Source organism: Hemitrygon akajei, chromosome 24 (genome assembly GCF_048418815.1).
Source record: "Hemitrygon akajei chromosome 24, sHemAka1.3, whole genome shotgun sequence".
Lineage (NCBI taxonomy): Eukaryota > Metazoa > Chordata > Chondrichthyes > Myliobatiformes > Dasyatidae > Hemitrygon > Hemitrygon akajei.
This window is the reverse complement of record NC_133147.1, coordinates 41276466-41297423: the sequence shown is the minus strand read 5'-3', so window position 1 is coordinate 41297423 and position 20958 is coordinate 41276466. Positions and strand designations below refer to the sequence as shown.

Here is a 20958-nt window from a genome sequence, read left to right as displayed (position 1 = left end):
TCAGAGGTCCACGAGCCAGTTCTCATCAGAGGTGGAGAGGGTCGGTAACTTTAAATTCCTGGATGTCACTATCTCCGAGGACCTGTCCTGGACCCATCATATAAATATAATTGAGGCACGCCAGCGCCTCTACTTCCTCAAGAGTTTGCAGAGGTTTGGCATGTCATCGAAATCCTTGGCAAACTTCTACAGATGTGTGGTGACTGTCTGCATTATGGTCTGGTATGGGAACACCAATGTCTCTGAGTGGAAAATCCTACAAAAGCTAGCGGATTCAGCCCAGTGCTTCGCGGGTAAAGCCCTCCCAACCACTGAGCACATCTACATGAAACATTGCTGTAGAAAAGCAGCATCCATCATCAAAGATCCTCACCACCCAGGCCAGGCTCTTTTCTCACTGCTGCCATCAGGAAGGAGGTACAGGAGCCTCAGGACTCGCACCACCAGGTTCAAGAACAGTTACTACCCCTCAACCAGCAGCTCCTGAACAAAAGGGGATAACTACACTTATTGTATTTCTGGTGTTCCCACAACCAGTGGTCTCATTTCGAGGACTCTATTTTGTTATTTCACGCTCTCGTTATTTATAGCCATTTATTTATATTTGCATTTGCACTGTTTGTTGTTCACTGATCCTGTTTCTATAGATTTGTGAAGTATACCCGCGGGGGAAAGAATCTCAGGGTTCTCTGATAGTCAGTTTTACTTTGAATTGATCTCAGCGGATGTCAATCCTACTTAGTAGTTGATTGTTAAGAATGTGGTTTTGGGGTTCTTGGAGTCGCATGATAAAATAGGCCAAAGTCACATGGTTTTCTAAGGGAAGATCTTGCCCGACAAATCTGTTAGAATTCTTTGAAGAAAGATCAAACTGGATAGACAAAGGAGAATCGGTTGATGTTGCGTTCTTGGATTTTCAGAAGGCTTTTGACAAGGTGCCACACGTGAGGCTGTTTCACAAGTTAAGAGCCCACAGTATGGATACTAGCATGGATAGAGAATTGGCTGATTGGCGGGAGGCAAAGAGAGGGAATAAAGGGAGCCCCTTTTCTGGTTGGCAGCCGGAGACCAGTGGTGTTCCACAGGGGTCTCTGTTAAGACTGCTACTTACATTATATGTCTATCCAGATAAGAGTTTTGAGCAGGTGGTTATACCCAGAATGCAGAATTCAGGGCGGAGATGGATGAAAGAATCGATGGCCTTGTGGCCAAGTTTGTGAACGATACAAAAATAGGTGGAGGGGCAGGTAATGTTGAGGATGAAGAAAGGCTACAGGAAGACTCGGACAGATTAGGAAAAGGGGCAAAGAAGTGGCAGATGAGTGTTGGGAAGTGTATGGTCATGGACAAAATTCAAAAATCTGAGGTGCAAGGGGACTTGTGCTGAAGGTTAATTTGCAAGCTGAGTTGGTGGTGAGCATTCAGTTTGAGAGGACTAGAATATAAAAGCAAGAACGTTGATGATCTCTTAAGGGGCTGGTGAGAACCTCATTTGGTGTGTTGTGAGCAGTTTCGGACCCCTTATCTAAGAAAGGATAAGGGGTCCGAAACAGTAGCCAATGCGCAGGCGCGGGAAGCATCAGTGGCTGCAGAGGTGAGCTGCAGCATCACCAAACACGCTGAGTTCCTTCTCCTTGCGCGGGTTTTCTTCTCATTAGAGATAGGGTCCATCGTTGCAATGAGGAATGGGGACTTAGAGGCTTTGACGAGCAGAGGCTGAGAGCACAGAAACTGCTGAGAAGAGCAGGTTCTTCCTTTCGTTGTTGCTGATTTGGTCTTGCTTGCCCCTTGGACAGTGCAGTCAAGGTGGCAGGTAGGGCAGTGGAGTGCTCCTCCTGTAGGATGTGGGAATTCACGGAAGCTGCCGGAAGTGCAGCCAACTCCAGCTCCTGGAAGACTGCGTTAAGCAGCTGTAGCCGGAGATGGATGAACTCAGCATCAGCCGAAAGGCCGAGCATTTGATAGATATGACTTTTGAGCAGGTGGTTATACCCAGAATGCAGAATTCAGGGCGGAGATGGACGAAAGAATCGATGGCCTTGTGGCCAAGTTTGTGAACGATACAAAAATAGGTGGAGGGGCAGGTAATGTTGAGGATGGCGAAAGGCTACAGGAAGACTCGGACAGATTAGGAAAAGGGGCAAAGAAGTGGCAGATGAGTGTTGGGAAGTGTATGGTCATGGACAAAATTCAAAAATCTGAGGTGCAAGGGGACTTGTGCTGAAGGTTAATTTGCAAGCTGAGTTGGTGGTGAGCATTCAGTTTGAGAGGACTAGAATATAAAAGCAAGAACGTTGATGATCTCTTAAGGGGCTGGTGAGAACCTCATTTGGTGTGTTGTGAGCAGTTTCGGACCCCAGGTGAACACCAGGAGAGGTAAAGGGGAAAGGAAGTCAGTGCAGGGTCCCCTGTGGCCATTCCCCTCAGCAACAGATATACCCCTTTGGATACTGATGACCTATCTGGCCAGCCAGACCAATAGCACTGAGCCTCAGAGGGTAGGATGAAGTCAGGTGGACTCAGGGGGACAGATAGGAGATTCTATGGCAGCAGAAGAGACACCAGGGCAGTGTGTGGCCTCCTGGGTGCTCGGGTCCAGGGTGTCTCTGAGCAGTTGCAGAATATTCTTGCAGGGGAGGGTGAGCGGCCAGAGATCGTGGTACATGTTGGTACCCATGACGTAGGCAGGAGAGGGGTACAGGTCCTGCGTAGTAAGTTTGGGGAGTTAGAAAGGAGGTTGAGGAGCAGGACCTCCAAGGTGGCAGTCTCTGGATTGCTCCCAGTGCAACGAACTAGGGAAGGTCAGAACAGGAAGATGAATGAGTGACTGAGGAGATGGTGCAGGGGGCAGGGTCTCAGGTTCTAGGATCATTGAAACCTTTTCTGGGGAAGGGGTGACCTGTACAAGTGGGACGGGTTGCACATGAACTGAAGGGGAACCAATATCCTGGGAGGGAGGTTTCTGAATGCTATTAGAGAGGGCTTAAACTAGATTTTGTGGGGGTGGGGGGGGGAAACCAAAGTAAAGAGGCAGAGGATGGGGCAGTTGACGCACAAGGATAGGCAGGTGACAGAGCAAAGACGCTCTCAGCCAGATGGTTTGAGATGTGTCATGCATGGTGTGTCATAAACAAGGCAGATAAACAGAGGGTGTGGATCAATATGTGGAACTATGACGTGTTGTGGCCATTACAAAGATGTCTCAGGGGCAGGAGTGGCTGCTGAGAGTGCTAGGCATTAGGTGTTTCAAAAAGGACAGGGAGGGAGGCAAAAGAGGTGGGGGAGTGGCATTGCTTATCAGGGATAGTATCATGGCTGTAGAAAAGGAGTAAGACATGGAGGGATTGTCTACTGAGTCAGAAACAGGATGGGGGCAGTAACTCTACTGGGAGGTTTTTACTGACCCCCCCCCCCCCAGTTGTAAAAGAGATGATAGGGAGGCAGATTCTGGAATGGTGCAATAATAATAGGGTTGTTGTGATGGGTGATTTTAACTTTCCTAATATTGACTGGCATCTCCTTAGAGTGAGGGGTTTAGATGGGGTGGAGTGTGTTAGGTGTGTTCAGGAATGTTTCCTGACACAATACATAGATAAGCCTACAAGAGGAGAAGCTGTACTTGATCTGATATTGGGAAATGAACCTGGTCAGGTGTCAGATCTCTCGGTGGGAGAGCATTTTGGAGATAGTGATCACAACTCTATCTCCTTTATCATAGCATTGGAGGGGAACAGGAGCAGACAATTTGGGGAAAAAGTTTAATTGAGGTAGGGAGAAATATGATGCTATTAGGCAGAAACTTGGGAGCATGAATTGGGAGCAGAGGTTCTCAGCGAAATGCACGGCAGAAATGCATTCTGCATAGGCAAGTTCCATTGAAGCAGGGAAGGGATGACAGGGTAAAAGAACTTTGGTGTGCAAAGGATGTAGAAAATCTAGTTAAGAAGAAAAGTTTACGAAAGGTTCGAGAAACAATGTACTGGCCTTGGCGAGCAGAATTAAGGAAAACCCCAAGGCATTCTACAAGTATGTGAAGAGCAAGAGGATGTGAGAATAGGGCCAATCAGGTGTGACAGTGGAAACTGGTGCATGGAGTCAGAGAAGGTAGTGGAGGTACTTACTGAATTCTTTGCTTCAGTATTCACCAGGGAAAAAGACCCTCACAATTGTAGGGATGACTCACAGTGGACTGAAAAGCTTGAGTATTTGGACATTAAGAAAGAGGATGTGCTGGAGCAAATGAAAAGCTTTAAGTTGGATGTCGCCGGGTCTAGATGAGATGTACCCCAGGCTACTGTGGGAGGCGAGGGAGGAGACTGCTGAGCCTCTGGAGATGATCTTCGCATCATCAATGAGGACAGAAGTACCAGAAGATTGGAGGGTTGCAAATGTTGTTCACTTGTTCAGGAAAGGGAGTAGAAATAACCTAGGAAATTATAGACCAGTGAGTCTTACTTCGGTAAGTTGATGGAGAAGATCCTGAAGGTAGGATTTATGAGGCATCTGATTAGGGATAGACATCGTGGCTTTGACAAGGGCAGGGAGGTTTGCTAAGGCTATTGGGGAGAGTTTAAGCTAGAATTGCTGGGGGTTGGGAACCGAACTGAAGATATAGAGGAAGGGGCTGTTGGCTCACAGATAGAGAAAGCTTGGAGACAGTGTGTGAGGGAGGATAGGCAGGTGATAGAGAAGGGGCACGCTCAGACCGATGGTTTGAGATGTGTCTATTTTAATGCAAGAAGCATCATGAACAAAGTGGATGAGCTTAGAGCGTTGATCAGTACTTGGAGCAATGATGTTGTGGCCATTACAGAGACTTGGATGGCTCAGGGGCAGGAATGGTTACTTGGAGTGCCAGGCTTTAGATGTTTCAGAAAGGACAGGGAGGGAGGCAAAAGAGGTGGGGGCGTGGCACTGTTGATCAGAGATCGTGTCACAGTGCAGAAAAGGAGGAAGTCATGGAGGGATTGTCTACGGAGTCTCTGTGGGTGGAAGTTAGAAACAGGAGGGGGTCAACAACTCTCCTGGGTGTTTTTCATAGACCACCCAATAGTAACAGGGACATCGAGGAGCAGATAAGGAGGCAGATTCTGGAAAGGTGCAATAATTACAGGGTTGTCATGGTGGGAGATTTTAATTTCCCCGATATTGATTGGCATCTCCCTAGAGCAAGGGTTTAAATGGGATGGAGTTTGTTAGGTGTGTTCAGGAAGGTTTCTTGACACAATATGTAGACAAGCCTACAAGAAGAGAGTCTGTACTTGATCTGGTATTGGGAAATGAACCTGGTCAGATGTCAGGTCTCCCAGTGGGAGAGCATTTTGGAGGTAGTGATCACAATTCTAAGTCCTTTACCATAGCATTGGAGAGGGATAGGAACAGACAAGTCAGGAAAGCGTTTAATTGGAGTAAGGGGAAATATGAAGCTATCAGGCAGGAACTTGGAAGCATAAATTAGGAAATATTCTCAGGGGAATGTACGGCAGAAATATGGCAAATGTTCAGGGGATATTTGCGTGGAGTCCTGCATAGGTACGTTCCAATGAGACAGGGAAAGGATGGTAGGGTACAGGAACCGTAGTGTACAAAGGCTGTAGAAATTCTAGTCAAGAAGAAAAGCTTACAAAAGGTTCAAAAAACTAGGTAATGATAGAGCTCTAGAAAATTATAAGGCTAGCAGGAAGGAGCTTAAGAATGAAATTAGGAGAACCAGAAGAGGTTCTTGGCGGACAGGATTAAGGAAAACCCCAAGGCATTCTACAAGTATGTGAAAAGCAAGAGGATAAGACGTGAGAGAATAGGACCAATCAAGTGTGACAGTGGAAAAGGGTGTATGGAACCGGAGGAGGTAGCGGAGGTACTTAATGAATACTTTGCTTCAGTATTCACTACGGAAAAGGATCTTCGCTATTCTAGGGATGACCTACAGTGGACTGAAAAGCTTGAGCATATAAACATTAATAAAGAGGATGTGCTGAAGCTTTTGGAAAGCCTCAAATTGGATTAGTCACCGGGACCGGACGAGATGTACCCCAGGCTACTGTGGGAGGCGAGGGAGGAGTTTGCTGAGCCTCTGGCAATGATCTTTGCATCATCAATGGGGACGGGAGAAGTTCTGGAGGATTGGAGGTTTGCAGATGTTGTTCCCTTATTCAAGAAAGGGAGTAGAGATAACCCAGGAAATTATAGACCAGTGAGTCTTTCTTCAGTGGTTGGTAAGTTGATGGAGAAGATCCTGAGAGGCAGGTTTTATGAACATTTGGAGAGGCATAATATGATTAGGAATAGCCAGTGTGGCTTTGTCAAAGTCAGGTTATGCCTGACAAGCCTGATTGAATTTTTTGAGGCTGTGACTAAACACATTGACGAAGGTAGAGCAGTGTATATGGATTTTAGCAAGGCATTCAATAAGGTACCCCATGTAAGGCTTATTGAGAAAGTAAGGAGGCATGGGATCCAAGGGGACGTTGCTTTGTGGATCTAGAACTGGCTTGCCCACAGAAGGCAAAGAGTGGTTGTAGACGGGTCATATTCTGCATGGAGGTTGGTGACCAGTGGTGTACCTCAGGGATCTGTTCTGGGACCCCTACTCTTTATGAATTTTATAAATGACCGGGATGAGGAAGTAGAGGGATGGGTTAGTAAATTTGCTGATGACACAAAGGTTGGGGGTGTTGTGGATAGTGTGGAGGGCTGTCAGAGGTTACAGCGGGACATTGATGGGATGCATAACTGGGCTGAGAGGTGGCAGATGGAGTTCAACTCAGATAAGTGTGAAGTGGTTCATTTTGGTAGGTCAAATATGATGGCAAAATATAGTATTAACGGTAAGACTCTTGGCAGTGTGGAGGATCAGAGGGATCTTGGGATCCGAGGTTGACTCTGTGGTTAAGAAGGCATACAGTGCAATGGCCTTCATCAACCATGGGATTGAGTTCAAGAGCTGTGAGGTTATGTTGCAGCTATACAAGACCTTGATTGGACCCCACATGGAGTACTGTGTTCACTTCTGGTCACTTCACTACAGGATGGATGTGGATGCTATAGAGAGCGCGTAGTGGAGATTTACAAGGATGTTGCCTGGATTGGGGAGCATGCCTTATGAGAATAGGTTGAGTGAACTTGGCCTTTTCTCCTTGGAGCGACAGAGGATGAGAGGCGACCTGATAGAGGTGAATAAGGTAATGAGAGGCATTGATCGTGTGGATAGGCAAAGGCTTTTTACCAGGGCTGAAATGGCTAACATGAAGGGGCCGTAGTTTTAAGGTGTTTGGAAGTAGGTACAGAGGAGATGTCAGGGATAAGTATTTTATTAAAAAACGCAGAGAGGTGGGTGCATGGTGCAGGCAGATACGATAGGATCTTTACAATAAGAGACTCTTAGATAGGTACATGGAGCTAAGAAGAATAGAGGGCTATGTGGTAGGGAAATTCTAGGCAGTTTCTAGAGTAGGTGACACGGTCGGTACAACAATGTGGGCCAAATGGCCTGTAATGTGTTGTAGGTTTCTATGTTCAAGGCTGTGCTGGCGTTCACAAAAATGATGCCAGAATTGAAAGGATTATCATGAGGAGTGTTTGACGTCTGTGGGCGTCCACTCACTGGAATTCAGAAGAATGGGTGGGGGGGGGGGGGGGGATTCTCATATTGAATGTCGAAAGGCCTCGACACAGTGGATGTGGAGAGGGTGTTTCCTATGATGGAGGAGTCTAAGACCAGAGAACATGGCTTCAGAATAGAGGGATGTCCATTTAGAATAGAGATGAGGAGGAATTTCTTTAGCCAGGGAGTAGTGAATCCTTGGAATTCTTTGCCACAGGTGTCTGTGGAGGCCAAGTCTTTAGGTATATGTAAGGCAGAGGTCGACAGATTCTTGATAAGTTAGGGCATGAAGGGAAATAGGGAGAAGGTAGGAAGACTGGGGCTGAGAAGGGAATGGAGCAGACCCAATGGGGCCAATAGCCCAATTTATTATACAATTTAACGTGGGGCTAAGGAGTTGGTGCAGGAGGGAGGTCTTCGGATTCTTGGATCATTGGAGTGTCTTCCAGGGACAGTGGGTCCTGCACAAAGGAGACAGTTTATACCTGAACTGTTTGCAAACTTTGTGCGAAGGTTTGCTATTGCTGCTCGGAGTGTGTTTAAATTTAGATTGCATGGGATGGGAACCAGAGTGCCAGTGGAGTGGTTGTGGAGAAAGATGCTGTTAAGCCTAGATACAAAGTCAGGGATCAATGGGTCGAGCATGGTGGGACTAATGTTTGGAGTTGTGTATATTTCAATGTTAGAGCTATTACACCAAAGGCATGGGTCATACATAGAATCATAGAAATCTACAGTTCATTGCAGGCCCTTCAGCCCACAATGTTGTGCTGACCATGTCACCTACTCTAGAAACTGCCTAGAATTCCCCTACCGCATAGCCCTCCATTTTTCTGAGCTCCATGTACCTATCTAAGAGTCTCTTAAAAGACCCTATCGTATCCGCCTCCACCACTGTTGCCGGCAGCCCATTCCACACACTCACCACTCTCTGTGTTTAAAAAAAAAATTGCCTCTCTCATCCTCCTTGTACAAACTTCTAAGCCTCTTAAAACTATGCCCCCCCCCCCCCCCCCTTGGGTTAGGCATTTTAGCTTTGGCTATCCACACGATCAATGCCCCTCATCATCTTGTACGCATGGAGTTACGACATTGCAGCCATTAGTCAGACTTGCTTGTAGAACAGCAGGACTGGCAGCTCAGTGATTTAGGGTTTCATTGATTTAGACCTGATAGCGTGGGAGGGACTAAAGGGGGAGGGGTGGCATTACTAGACAGGAAAAATGTCACAGCTGTGCTCGGTCAGCACGGACTGGAGAATTTATCTAGTGCGGTTTTACGGGTGGAAAGGTCTGACCACATTAACAGGATATTACAGGCCACTCAACAGTCTGAAGGATTTAAAGGAACAAATTCGTAGAGAGACCACAGACTGTTGCAAAAAAACGTAAGACTGTGATAGTAGGTGATTTTAACTTTCTACATATTGACTGGGACTCCCGTACTGAAAAAGGACTAGATGGGATAGAGTTTGTCAAATGTGTTCAGTACACAGAGTCCCAGTGAAAGAGTGTGCAATGTTTGATCTACTTTTAGGGAATGAGACAGGGCAAGTGACAGGTGTTTCTGTAGAGAAACACTTCGCATCCAGTGACCATAATGTCATTAGTTTCAAAATAATTATTATGTCTTGTCCTTGGGTTGAGATTCCAAATTGGAGACAGGCCATCAGAAAGGATACGGCAAGTGTGGATTGGGACGGGCTGTGTCCTGGGAAAGGTATACTCGGTAAGTGGGAGGCCTACAAAGGTGAACTTTTGAGAACACAGAGCTTGTATGTTTCTGTCAGAATAAAAGATCAGGATAACAGGTTTAGGGAACCTTTAGTTTTTCAGAGATATTGACGCCCTGGTTAAGAAACGAAAAGGACACACTTAACAGGATAGGCAGGTAGGGCCAAATGAGGTACTGTCAGAGTATGAGAAATGCAAGAGAACATACTACAACGAAGTCAAGGCTAAAAGAAGGCATAAAGTTGCTCGAGCAGGCAAGGTGAAGGAGAATCCTAAGGGATCCTACAGATGTTCTGAGCAAAAGGATTGGTCCTCTGGAAGATCAGAATGGCAATCTATCAGAATAGATGGGAGGGATCTTAAATGTACTTTTTGCATCTGTATTTACTCAGGAAATGGACACAGACGCAAGGGAAAGCAGTAGAGAGGCTATGGACGCTATACAGATTACAGCAGGGGAGCTGTTTGCCGTCTTGAGGCAAATCAGAGCGGACAAAACCCCAGGGCCTAACAAGGTGTGCCTCGAACCCTGTGAGAGGCAAGTGTGGAAGCTGCAGGATATTTAAATCAAACAGCTGAGGTACTGAGGGTTGGAATTGTTCTGCTGTTTAAGAGAGGAAATTATAGGTCGGTGAGCCTGACATCAGCAGTGGGACAGTCACTGGAGACAGACATTTGGATGGACAGGGTATGATTAGGGACAGTCAGCATGGTTTTATGCATGGTGGATTGTGTCTAACCAATCCTTCAGATATTTTTTGTTGAGGATGTTACCAAGTTGATGCAGGCAAAGCAGTGGACGCTGTCTACGGGCGTTTGGCAAGGTCCTGCATGGGAGGCTGGTCAAGAAGGTTCGGTCGCTTGGCATTCAAGATGAGGTGGTAAACACTGGCTTTGCAGAGGGGGCCAGAGTGTGGTCGATGGTTGCCTCTCTGACTGGAGGCCCGTGACTGGGAGAGTGCACAGGGATCGGTGCTGGGTCTGTTGTTTGTCGTCTATATCGATGATTCTGATGTGGTTAACTGGATCAGCAAGTTTACAGATGACACCAAAAGGAGCGGGGATGTAGTGGACAGCGAGGAAGACCATCAGGGCTTGCAGTGGGATCTGGACCAGCTGCAAAAATAGGCTGAAAAATGGCAGATGGAATTTAGTGCAGACGAGCATGCGGTGTGGCAGTTTGGGGTGACAAACCAGGGTAGGCCTTACCCAGTGAACGGGAGTGCTCCGGGGATGCTGCAGAACAAAGGGAGCTGGAAATACAGGTCCATGACTATTTGAAAGTGGTGTCACGGGTAGACAGGGTTGTAAAGAGAGCTTTTGGCACACGGGACTTCATAGATCAAAGTTCTGAGTACAGGAGATGGAATGTTGTGTTGAATTTGTACAAGACATTGGTGAGGCCCAACTTGGAGCATCGTGTGCAGTTTTGGTCACCTAACTATAAGAAAGATATAAGTAAGATTGAAAGCCTACAGAGAAAATTTACAAAGACGTTGCCAGGATTGGAGGACCTCTGAGTTCCAAGGAAAGATTAAGTAGGTTAGAGCTCTATTCCTTGGAATGTTGAAGACCGAGGGGAGATTTAATAGAGGTATACAAAATTATGAGGGGTATGGATAAAGTAAAGCAGGTTTTTTTCCCCATTGAAGTTGGGCGAGACTACAGAGGTCATGGGTTAAGGGTGAAAGGTTTATGGGAACCTGATGGGGAACTTCTTCACTCAGAGGGTGGTGAAAGTGTGGAACGGGCTGCCAGCAGAAGGGGTGGATGCTTTAAGGGGCTGATTTAAGAGAATTTGGATAGGTACATGGAGTATAGAGAGGTTGATGGGACCGGGCAGTTTAATGGTTCAAAATGGACTAGGTATTCTGAAGGGCCTGTTTCTGTGCTGTAGTGTTCCATGATTCTATAAATCAGCCATGAAGCCGACTCAATCAGATGGCTCAGATAACACAATCGTTACAAGAAAGTAAACGCACGGTGCAGACTCTCAGTGACCCAGCTTACATTCCCCGTCCTGTTCTCCCCATGACCCCGGGGATTTCCTCCCACATATACAGGTTCAGTTGGCTACGTGGATACAATTGCGCAGCGCACAGTCATTGTGCCATTGGGTTTAATGCCACTGTCAGTGGCAGGAGCAGGAGGTTTCTGGCAGATTGGCAGCACGCGTTTAAAGGAGAGTTTCGTGGGCGATCAGTGGCGGTAGCAGGAGGTTTCTGGCAGATTGGCAGCACGCGTTTAAAGGAGAGTTCCGTGGGCGATCAGTGGCAGGAGCAGGAGGTTTCTGGCAGATTGGCAGCACGCGTTTAAAGGAGAGTTCCGTGGGCGATCAGTGGCGGGAGCAGGAGGTTTCTGGCAGATTGGCAGCACGCGTTTAAAGGAGAGTTCCGTGGGCGATCAGTGGCGGGAGCAGGAGGTTTCTGGCAGATTGGCAGCACGCGTTTAAAGGAGAGTTCCGTGGGCGATCAGTGGCGGGAGCAGGAGGTTTCTGGCAGATTGGCAGCACGCGTTTAAAGGAGAGTTCCGTGGGCGATCAGTGGCGGTAGCAGTGCAGAGTGGAGTAAATAAAAGTACGGAAGGGATGAGTTGTTGTTGGGAGTGGGAGGGTCAGGCTTTGGCTCAAAGGGGGCTTCGGCTCGGACAAGGAGTCGGCTCTGGGTAAGTTTCCGTTAAAGTTTCCTTTCTGTGTCAGGGGTACTCAGTATAGTTTAAACGGCCATTGTGTGTTCCTCATGCCGGATGCTGGAGTCCTGGGAGACCCAGAGTCTCCCGGGGAACTACATCTGCGTGGAGTGCATCCGGCTGCAGCTCCTCGAAGACCGTGTCAGGGATCTGGAGCAGGAGCTGGATGACCTTCGGCTTGTACGGGAGAGCGAGGAGGATCATCGATCGAAGTTACAGGGAAGTAGTCACCACTGAGTTGCAGAAGGCAGGTAACTGGGTGACTGTCAGGAGCCGGAATGGGATGGTGAATGGGCAGTTAGTGCTGAGCACCCCTGCGGCCATTCCCCTCAATAATACGTACACCACTTTGTGGGGGATGACCTCCCAGGGGAATGCCACGGAGACTGGGTTACCGGCACTGAGCGAGGGCCCGTGGTGCAGAAGGGAAAGAGGAAGAGGCGGTAGTGATGGAGGGCTCAGTGGTCAGGGGAACAGACAGGAGATTCTGTGGACGTGAACAGGACACCCAGGTGCTAGGGTTAGGGATGTCTCGGATCGCGTATACGGCATTTTTGAGAGGTAGGGAGATTGGCCAGATACATATTGACACCAATGACAAAGGAAGGAAAAGCAAAGAGGTCCGGAAGAGAGAATTTAGAGAGCCAGGTAGAAAGCTGAGAAGCAGAATTTCTGGATCACTGCCTGTCCCACACACCAGTGAGGGTAGAAACAGGGTGATCTGGCAGATAAATGCGTGGCTGAGAAGCTGGTGCAGGGGGCAGGGCTTGGGGTTCTTGGATCACTGGGATCTCCTCTGGAATGACCCCTTCAAAAGGGCAGGTGGCACCTGGATCCGAGGGCAGGGGCAGGTTTGTTAGAGCTGTTGGGGAGGGTTTAAACTAATTTAGCAGGGGGGTGGGAACCGGAGTGAAGGGACTCAGGATGGGACGGATGGTAAAAAAGCAAAGACAGCGTGCAGTCAGACTGTCAGGAAGGGTAGGGAAATGATAGGATGAAATTGCAGACAGCAATTAGGGATGCAGAATCAAAAATGTTAGCAAATACTGTACTCAAAGTGTCATATCTCAATGCATGGAGTATAAGAAATAAGGAGGACGATCTTCTTGCACTATTACAGATTGTCAGGTATGATGTTGTGGCCGTCACTGAATCGTGGCTGAAGGATGGGTGTAGTTGGGAGCTGAATGTCGAAGGTTACCCAGTGAATTGGAGGGATTGGGAGGCAGGCAGACGGGGTGGTGTGGCTCTGCTGGTAAAGAATTGCATCAAATCAGTAGAAAGATGTGACATAGGACTAGAAGATGTTGAGTTAAGAATCTGCAAGGCTAAAAGGACCCTGATGACAGTTATTTACAGGCCTCCAATGAGTAGCTGGGATGCGGACTACACATTACAACGGGAAATGGAAAAGATGTGTCAAAAGGGCAATATTATGATCGTCATGGGAGATTTTAACATGCAGGTTGATCGGGAAAATCAGGTTGGAAATGGATCTCAAGAGAGTGAATTTGTTGAATGCCTAAGAGATGGCTTTTTAGAGCAGTTTGTCATTGAGCCTACTAGGAGATCAGCCAGTAGTATTGGGTGTTATGTAATGAACCAGAGGCTTAAGGTGAAAGGAATTTTGGAGGCAGTGATCACAATATAATTGAGTTCAAATTGTAATTTGATAGGGAGAAAGTAAAGTCTGGCATAACAGTATTTCAGTGGAGTGAAGGAAATTACAGGGGTATGAGAGAGGAGCTGGCCAAAGTAAATTGGAAGGAGATGCTGACAGGGATGACAGCAGAGCAGCAATGGTGTGAGTTTCTGAGAAAAATGAGGAAGGTGCGGGATAGATATATTCCAAAAGCAAAGAGATACTCAAATGGCAAAATCGTACAACCATGGCTGACAAGGAAAGTTGGAGCTAATTTAAAAGCAAAAAAGAGGGCATACAATAAAGCCAAAATTAGTGGGAAGACAGAGGATTGGGAAGCTTTTAAAAACCTACAGAGAGTAACTGAAATAACCATTACGAGGGAGAAGATGAAATATGAAAGCAAGTTATCAAGCAATATTAAGGTGGATTAAAAAAAAAGCTTTTTCAAATATATAATAAATAAAAGAAATGAGAGTGAATAGAGAAGCGCTAGAAAATGAGGCAGGAAAAATAATAACGAGGGACAAGGAGATGGCAGATGAACTAAATGAGTATTTTACATCAGTCTTCACTGTGGAAGACACCAGCAGTGCGCCGGATGTTGAAGGGTGCGAGGGAAGAGAAGCGAGTGCAGTCACTATTACGGGAAAGAAGGTGCTGAAAAAGCTGAAAGATCTAAAGGTACACAAGTCACCTGGTCCCGATAAATTGCACCTAGGGTTCTGAAAGAAGTCATGGTAAGGGTTGTGAGGCATTAGTAATGATCTTTCAAGACTCATTGGACTCTGGGATGGTGTCAAAGGACCTGAAAATTGCAAATGTCACTCCACTCTTAAAGGAGGAAGATAGCAGAAAGGAAATCATAGACCGGTTAGCCTGACCTTAGCAGTTGGAAAGGTGTTGCAGTCAATGGTTAAGGTTGAGTTCATGGAGTACTTGGTGACACAGGACAAGACTGGACAAAGTCAGCATGGTTTCCTTAAGGGAACGTCTTGCCTGAGAAACCTGTTGAATTCTTTGAGGAAATTACAAGTAGGATAGATAAAGGGGATGCAGTGGATGTTGTATATTTGGACTTTCATAAGGCCTTTGACACGGTACAACACATGAGGCTGCTTGACAATTTAAGAGCCCATGGCATTACAGGAAAGTTACTGGCATAGTTCGAGCATTGGCTGATTGGTAGGAGGCAGCGAGTGGGACTAAATGAATCTTTTCTGTTTGGCTGCCGGTGACTAGCGGTGTTCCGCAGGGGTTGGTGTTGGGACTGCTACTTATTTTTATGCCGTATATAAATGATTTAGATGATGGAATAGATGGCTTTGTTGCCAAGTTTTCAGATGATAGCAAGACTGGTGGAGGAAACAGGTAGGCTGCAGAAGGACTTAGATTATGAGAATGGGCAAGACTGTGGCGAATGAAATGCAACGTTGAAAGCATGGTCACGCACTTTGGCAGAAGAAATAAATGTGCAGACTATGTTCTAAATGGGCTGAAAATCCCTGTCCTTGTGCAGAACACCCTAAAGGTTCATCTGTAGGTAGAATTGGTGGTGGTGAAGGCAAATGCAATGTTAGCATCCATTTCGAGAGGTCTAGAAAATAAGACCAGGGATGAGATGCTGAGGCTTAATAAGGCACTACTGAGGCCTCGCCCGGAGTATTGTGAACAGTTTTGGGCTCCTCATCTAAGAAAAGATGTGCTGGCATTGGAGAAGATTCAGAGGAGGTTCACAAGGATGATTCTGGGAAGGAAACAGTTATCATCTGAAGAACATTTGATGCTCTGGGCCTGTACTCGCTGGAATTTAGAAGGACAAGGGGAGAATCTCACTGAAACCTTTCAAATGTTGAAAGGCCCAGACAGAGTAGATGTGGAAAGGATGCTTCCCATGCAGGGGGAGTCTCGGACAAGAGGGCACAGCCTCAGGATAGAGGGGTGTCCATTTAGAACAGAGATATTGAGAAATTAATTTTGGTGAAATTGTGGAAATTTTAACCACAGGCAGCTATGGAGGCCAGGTCATTGGGTGTATTCAAAACGGAGATTGATAGGTTCCACAGCAGCAAAGGTTATGGGGAGAAGACCAGGGAGTGGCGCTGAGGAGGGGGAAAACATAGAACATAGACATTACAGGCCCTTCAGCCCACAATGTTGTCTGACCATGTGACCTACTCTCGAAACTGCCTAATATTTCCCTACTGCATAGCCCTCTATTTTTCTAAGCTCCACATACCTATCTAAGACTCTAAAGAGACCCTATTGTATCCACCTCCACCACTGCTGCTGGCAGTGCATTCCACGCACCCACCACTCTCTGTGTGAAAAACTTACCTCTGACATCCCCCTTGTACCTACTTCCAAGCACCTTAAAACTCTGCCCCCTCGTGTTAGCCATTTCAGCCCTGGGAAAAAGCCTCTGACTATTCACACGATCAATGCCTCTAATCATCTTATACACCTCTATCAGGTCACCTCTCATCCTCCGTCGCTCCAAGGAGAAAAGGCCAAGTTCACTCAAGGCACGCTCCCCAATCCAGGCAACACCCTCGTAAATCTCCTCTGAACTTTATCTGTAGAATCCACATCCTCCCTGTAGTGAGGTGACCAGAACTGAGCACAGTACTCCAAGTGGGGTCTGACCAAGGCTTTATATAGCTGTAACATTACCTCATGGCTCTTGAACTCAATCCCACGGTTGATGAAGGCAAACACACCATACACCTTGTTAACAACACTGTCAACCTGCACAGCAGCTTTGAGTGTCCTATGGACATGGACCCCAAGATCCAACCATGACTGAATGGCCCAGTAGACTCAGTTGGCCAAATTGCCTATTTCTGCTCCTATGTCCTATGGTCTTATATATCATTATTTTTTTTTAAATGGCAGCAGCACCTTGCAACGCATTATTAAAAAATCTATAAGTTACAGTTAGAAATACATATAGTGTATTTAGATAATGGGAACACATTGGAACCAGTACATTCTGGCCCAATTAGGCAGCTGCCCCAATTAGCTGAAGATTCATGGAAACAATTAAAAAGGATCTTTGATGATGGATGTTGCTCCTTGAGGCTGTGCCTCCTGCAGATACTGACGATGGTGGGGAGGGAAATGCCCGTGATGTATCGGGCTGAGCCTACAGCGTCCGATACACAAGTTGGCCTTCATAGATCGTGGGGATTGAGTTCAAGAGCAGTGAAGTATGTTTCAGTTTTATAAAACCCAGGTTAGACTAGAAAAAAAAACTGTTGGAGTAAGTATACTCCAATACTTTGGAGTATTGAGTTCAATTCTGGTCATCTAGTTATAGGAAGGCTGTGAAAGCCTTAGAGAGGGTGGAGAGGAGATTTACCTGGATGCTGCCTGGATTAGAGAGGGTGCAGAGGAGATTCACCAGGATGCTGCCTGGATTACAGAGGGTGCAGAGGAGATTTACCTGGTTGCTGCCTGGATTAGAGAGGGTGCTGAGGAGATTTACCAGGATGCTGCCTGGATTAGAGAGGGTGCAGAGGAGATTCACCGGGACGCTGTCTGGATTAGAGAGGGTGCAGAGGAGATTCACCTGGTTGCTGCCTGGATTACAGAGGGTGCAGAGGAGATTCACCAGGGTGCTGCCTGGATTAGAGAGAGTGCAGAGGAGATTCACCAGGATGCTGCCTGGATTAGAGAGGGTGCAGAGGAGATTTACCTGGTTGCTGCCTGGATTAGAGAGGGTGCAGAGGAGATTCACCAGGATGCTGCCTGGATTAGAGAGGGTGCAGAGGAGATTTACCTGGATGCTGCCTGGATTAGAGAGGGTGCAGAGGAGATTGACCAGGATGCTGCCTGGATTAGAGAGGGTGCAGAGGAGATTTACCTGGATGCTGCCTGGATTAGAGAGGGAGCAGAGGAGATTCACCAGGATGCTGCCTGGATTAGAGAGGGTGCAGAGGAGATTTACCAGGACGCTGTCTGGATTAGAGAGGGTGCAGAGGAGATTCACCAGGATGCTGCCTGGATTAGAGAGGGTGCAGAGGAGATTTACCAGGACGCTGTCTGGATTAGAGAGGGTGCAGAGGAGATTTACCAGGGTGCTGCCTGGATTAGAGAGGGTGCAGAGGAGATTCACCAGGATGCTGCCTGGATTAGAGAGGGTGCAGGGGAGATCTACCTGGTTGCTGCCTGGATTAGAGAGGGTGCAGAGGAGATTTACCAGGATGCTGCCTGGATTAGAGAGGGTGCAGAGGAGATTTACCAGGATGCTGCCTGGATTAGAGAGGGTGCAGGGGAGATCTACCTGGTTGCTGCCTGGATTAGAGAGGGTGCAGAGGAGATTTACCAGGATGCTGCCTGGATTAGAGAGGGCGCAGAGGAGATTTACCAGGATGCTGCCTGGATTAGAGAGGGTGCAGAGGAGATTTACCTGGATGCTGCCTGGATTAGAGAGGGAGCAGAGGAGATTCACCAGGATGCTGCCTGGATTAGAGAGGGTGCAGAGGAGATTTACCAGGACGCTGTCTGGATTAGAGAGGGTGCAGAGGAGATTCACCAGGATGCTGCCTGGATTAGAGAGGGTGCAGAGGAGATTTACCAGGACGCTGTCTGGATTAGAGAGGGTGCAGAGGAGATTTACCAGGGTGCTGCCTGGATTAGAGAGGGTGCAGAGGAGATTCACCAGGATGCTGCCTGGATTAGAGAGGGTGCAGGGGAGATCTACCTGGTTGCTGCCTGGATTAGAGAGGGTGCAGAGGAGATTTACCAGGATGCTGCCTGGATTAGAGAGGGTGCAGAGGAGATTTACCAGGATGCTGCCTGGATTAGAGAGGGTGCAGGGGAGATCTACCTGGTTGCTGCCTGGATTAGAGAGGGTGCAGAGGAGATTTACCAGGATGCTGCCTGGATTAGAGAGGGCGCAGAGGAGATTTACCAGGATGCTGCCTGCATTAGAGAGGGTGCAGAGGAGATTCACCAGGATGCTGTCTGGATTAGAAAAGATGTCTTATGAGGAAAGGTGAGGTGAGTTAGGGCTTCCCCCTTTGGTGCAAAGGAGGACAATAGGTGAATTGACAGAAGTGTATAAGATGGTAAGAGGCATAGCTCAAGTAGACAGTCAGAGCTGCTCCCTTGAAGGGAATGACAAGTATACGAGGGCATAGTTGGGATCCATTAGCATAGTGGTTAACGCGGTGTCATTACCGTTCATGGTGTCAGAGCACAGAGGACTACCGGCCCCTCTGTAAGGTTACTGTCGAACGCGTGGGCTTTCCCTTGGGTGGTCTGGTTTCCTCTCATAGTCCAAAGGTGATTATACATTGTCCCGTGATTGTGTTAGGGTTCAGTCGGGGTCGGGCAATATGGCTTGAAGAGCCACGAAGGTCTGCTCCACACTGTACCGCTAAATAGATAAATATTTTTTAATTTAAATTGACTGGAGAAAAGTATAGTGGGGAATGTGAGAGCCAGCTCTCTTACACAGAGAATGGTCGGTGCACAATACCTTAAGGGCTTTTATGATGATAGGGATATAGATGAAAGAAAAACGGAGGGCGATGTTTGAGGAAGGGTCAGATTGATCTTAGAGGTCGGCACAACATCGCAGACTGAAGAGCCTGTACTGTTCTAAGTTCTGACGTTCCTGCACATTCAATCGTTGCAACAGACCATGATGAACCTAGTCAGGCCACTTTCAACATTAGCTGAGCCTCTTTAACCTTCTAAGCTGCCAGCAAGCCCCCAGCTCCGCCCTGCAAGCGGTACTTACCACGCGTGGACTGGACGGTGAGGGGCGACGTCCAGGGACTCCGTGTCGTAGTCCGGCTGGGCCCTGTGTATTCGTGTGGTGGGGGAGGGAAGAGGAGAGGAACATCAGTCGAGCACATCAGCACCTGAGAGAGGGTTCACCACAAACCAGGAACTGGACTAAGGCTGCCAGAGCTGGTCAGGGGCTGGGGATTGATCCTGTGGTGACTGACTCACCCCTGGACACCCCAAGGTTTATACACTTCCCCCCCAGTCCTTCTGGTCCACAAGGCACAAGTCAGATTGTGATGGTGTGATAGGACACTCCACACTTCACCTTTGCTGAATCTACAAGTCAAGAGTGTGATGGGACCCTCTCCACTTGCCTGGGTGGGGTTAGTCCATACACTCCACATCCATCACATCACCTGTCCCCCTATCTACAAGTCAAGAGTGTGATGGGACCCTCTCCACTTGCCTGGGTGGAGTTAGTCCATACACTCCATATCCATCACACCGCCTGTCCCTCTATCTACAAGTCAAGTGTGTGATGGGACCCTCTCCACTTGCCTGGGTGGAGTTAGTCCATACACTCCACATCCATCACATCACCTGTCCCCCTATCTACAAGTCAAGAGTGTGATGGGACCCTCTCCACTTGCCTGGGTGGAGTTAGTCCATACACTCCACATCCATCACACTGCCTATCCCCCTATCTACGTCAAGAGTGTGATGGGACCCTCTCCACTTGCCTGGGTGGAGTTAGTCCATACACTCCACATCCATCACACCGCCTATCCCTCTATCTACAAGTCAAGAGTGTGATGGGACCCTCTCCACTTGCCTGGGTGGGGTTAGTCCATACACTCCACATCCATCACATCACCTGTCCCCCTATCTACAAGTCAAGAGTGTGATGGGACCCTCTCCACTTGCCTGGGTGGGGTTAGTCCATACACTCCACATCCATCACAACACCTGTCCCCCTATCTACAAGTCAAGAGTATGATGGGACCCTCTCCACTTGCCTGGGTGGAGTTAGTCCATACACTCCACATCCATCACATCACCTGTCCCCCTATCTACAAGTCAAGAGTGTGATGGGACCCTCTCCACTTGCCTGGGTGGGGTTAGTCCATACACTCCACATCCATCACATCACCTATCCCCCTATCTACAAGTCAAGAGTGTGATGGGACCCTCTCCACTTGCCCGGGTGGGGATTGTCCATGCACTCCTTGTGGTTTTATAAGCCTTTATCAGGACTCCTCTAACATCTTTCACTCCAGGAAAACAGTTCCATCATATCCAGTCTCCTCATAAATCAAGCCTGCCAGTCCTGTTAACATCCTGGTGTAACTTTTCTGCACTCTCTCGGGCATAATGAATCCTTCCTATGGCTGGGCGACCAGCAATGCACCCAATATTTCAGGTACGGTTTCACCGATATCTGTCGTAAACCAATGGACTCTCACAGCTACGTGAACTACACGTCATCCCACCCTGCTAGTTGTAAAAACACCATCCCCTTCTCTCGATTCCTCCGTCTCCAACGCATCTGCTCT

General features: G+C 47.7%; 1 protein-coding gene across 2 annotated transcripts in view; it reads right to left on the bottom strand.

Annotated features, from left to right (window-relative positions):
- LOC140716029 (PDZ domain-containing protein 4-like) overlaps nucleotides 1-19478 on the bottom strand; it is a 93609-nt gene extending 74131 nt beyond the window's left edge. For both annotated transcript variants that reach the window (XM_073028688.1, XM_073028689.1), the window contains exon 1: nucleotides 19416-19478. The gene's annotated coding sequence lies outside the window, so the exon portion shown is untranslated. The remainder of the gene's footprint in view (nucleotides 1-19415) is intronic.
- Between the last annotated feature and the right edge of the window lie 1480 nt (nucleotides 19479-20958).